The sequence below is a fragment of the Brassica oleracea genome, unplaced genomic scaffold (assembly GCF_000695525.1).
Source record: "Brassica oleracea var. oleracea cultivar TO1000 unplaced genomic scaffold, BOL UnpScaffold01362, whole genome shotgun sequence".
NCBI classification, from domain to species: domain Eukaryota; kingdom Viridiplantae; phylum Streptophyta; class Magnoliopsida; order Brassicales; family Brassicaceae; genus Brassica; species Brassica oleracea.
Window position 1 is genome coordinate 9,930 of NW_013617899.1, and position 3,400 is coordinate 13,329.

The window sequence follows — 3,400 nt, forward strand, 5'->3', positions numbered from 1 at the left end:
AACTTCTTGACCATGTACACACGATGTCAGAAGACATGAGAAAAGACTGGAAAGATCAAAATGGTCCAATTACGGTTCAGTAATAAACTTGGCCGATTTGATTACTCCCTTCCTGCACGTCCAGGAAAGATCACGCATTAGATGCGTAGACTAAAGAACCTACACTGAGGTTCACATCAGGGGGAGCAGTACGTGTTGTACTCTTTTTATTTCATCATGGTTTTGTCCCACTAGGTTTTCCTGATAAGGTTTTAATGAGACAACATTAAGCGTATTACAATCCCTGAATGGTTATGGCATCCAAGGGGGAGTGTTATAAATCAATTGATGGATGTCCATCACCGGCCCGGTCCATCACCGGCCCGGTCCATCACCGGCCCGGTCCATCACCGGCCCGGTCCATAACCGGCCCATACACTTAGAGAGAGAGACAGCCCAACCCTAGAGAGAGAGAGAGAGAGAGGCGGCCATGACCTTAGGAGAGAGAGAGAGAGAGAGAGAGAGAGGCGACTTATGCTTTGGAGAAAATGAAACTCTATTTTCTTTTCCTTGTAATTGTTATCTTTCCATTATTATGTATTAGTAGTTTTCCTAATCCTTGTTGGTTTAGGTTTTTGGATACTTTCATTTTCTATGACTTGTAATCCTTATATAAAGGAACTCATGTTATGATTAATAAAACACATAACTATTCAGTCTTCAATCTTCTAATTACAACAATTTGGACAGAGTATTTTAAGTCTTCCATAGGGTCAAATAGTACCATGACCCATTCAGCAAATAAAAACTTTGGCCGACCAAAAATCCAAATTAAAGACTTGGTCACAACCCACTTTGCCAATTTTCTCCTAAATTTAATTCATAAACATCCGATTCATTTAAATTATTATACAATTTTTTTTTAGAAACATTATTTCTTACACTATAAATAAAAATTAAATCAAATTTTATTTATAATAATATTTAATATTAATTAATGTTTTTTATTATTTAATAGTAAATGTTAAAATGTATTTACATTTCCCTGAAAATGTATTAGAATATATTATTAAAATGTATTCTTAAAAAAATATATTTAAAATATCTTTTTAGATATTTATTTTTAAAATATTTAAATAATATGTTAGATAGAGTATATATTTAATAATAGCTAAGTTAGTTGTAAGAAAAATAAAAAGAAATCAAATCGATGTAGTTGCCGAACACTGATTTTTTGTAAGTAGATTTTTAGTACTTTCGTTTTAATATATTAGGTATTTAGATAAAAGATGTAGAAAGAAAAAAAAAAAATTAAACAGTTTTGTTACAGTACTGAATATTTTTTTTTATTAATTAAAATTTTAAATTCTTGATTTTTTGAGTTATTTTTATATTCTTACAATTAAAAAAATTCAGAATATATTTATATTCAATTTTTTAAAGATATTTTGTTTTTAATGAATTAAATTTTAATTTACATATATTAAATAAAGTTATTTGTTAATTTTTTTTTAAATGCAAAATTTGAAAACCATAATTCTATAGCTAAGATATTTTTTTACGATACCAACATTTTCAAATTTTGCGAATCTATTATAATATTTAATGAAATGAATGTACTTTACCAAAATCAAATGTTCAAAAATATTATTTTTTCGTTAGAAAGTAACGATGTTTACCATGTTAAATGGAAACGGAAGCGGGTACGTAGAAGCGGAAGCGCATAAGCGAGATTTTTTTAAAAAATTAGGAAGCGAGTACGTGTTGGAAGCGTATATATATATATATATATATACACATATATAAGATTTTTTAAACTAATCTAACTAAAAATTATATGATTTAAATTTAAAATAAAGCATTTATTCATTTATAATAATTTTGTAATGATTTCATATTAAAACTGTGAAAATACATATAAATTAAATTTAAAATATATTATCATATTAATTATTTTTAATACTTTATAATTAATTGACATAATATATTTGAATATATGATTTAGCTTTAATAAAAACCTCAATGCATAAAGATAATTTATAGTATTAATTTTAATATTTGTATATTTCTATTCTCTCTATTCAATATTATTAAAATTTGGATTTTATATAAATTTAAAACTATAATTTTATATTTTTATTAATATAAGACATTGTGTTTTTTTTTTAAAGAACAGAAGCGTGATTCCAGAATCGTAAGCTTCCAACGTGTTTTTAAAGAGAATATTTTAGAAAAATTTTGGAAGCGAGATTCTGTAAGCTTCCAGAAGGTTCCGATTCCGGTTCCGAAGCGGGAAACGAACGTCCGATGAAGCTTCCGTGCAACGTAGTAATTACCATACATGTAAGGGTCTGTTCGTTTCTCCATCCAGATGAGCCATCTGGATGGAGATGAGAGTTTTGTTCGTTTAGGCACTAAAAGTGCAACTTATCCGGATGACTTTCGGAAATTTAGGCTTCATTTTAAAGTCCATTCAACTGATCCAATTAAGACCATTTGGATGGAGATGGTTCATTCAATATGGTATAATATCTATTATGCCCCTGATGTAATTCAAAAATTACAAACATAAACATAATATCATTTTGTTACACACGAAAACCGACAAAACCACAAAAACGAATTTTCCTGCAAAAACCTAAAATCAAATTTTTCACGCCAAAACCCTAAAAATGCATTTCCGCACAAAATTGCAAAAACGTGTTTTCCCACCAAAATTGCAAAAACGTATTTTCATGCCAAAATCACAAAAACACGTTTTCACGCCAAAACCCCAAAACGCATTTTTCCGCCAAAACACAAAAACACGTTTTCCCGCCAAAACCACAAAATGTGTTTTCCCGCCAAAACCGAAAAATGTGTTTTCTCATCAAAATGCATTTCCCGCCAAAACTAATTCTCGTGAAAACCGCAAAAAACATATTTTTCCGCCAAAACACATTTTCCGCGAAACCCGAAAAAACATATTTTCCCGCCAAAACGCATTTTCCGCGAAACCCGAAAAACGTGTTTTCATGCCAAAACTACAAAAACGCGTTTTCACGCCAAAAACGCAAAAACGTGTTTTCCCGCCAAAATCGGAAAACGTGTTTTCTCGCCAAAACCGAAAATTGTCGTTTTCCTGCCAAAACCGAAATATCTTGTTTTCCCGCAAAAGCCTAAAAACGTGTTTTCCCGCCAAAACCAAAAATCTCATTTTCCCTTCAAAACCGCAAAAACGCGTTTTTCCACCAAAACCACAAAACGTGTTTTCTCGCAAAAACCAAAAATTGTATTTTCTCGCCAAAACCAAAAAAAATCTCGTTTTCCCGCAAAAACCGAAAAATGTGTTTTCCCGCTTAAACCGACAAATCTCGTTTTCCCGCCAAAACCGCAAAATACATTTTCTCGCCAAAACCAAAAATTGTATTTTCCCGCCAAA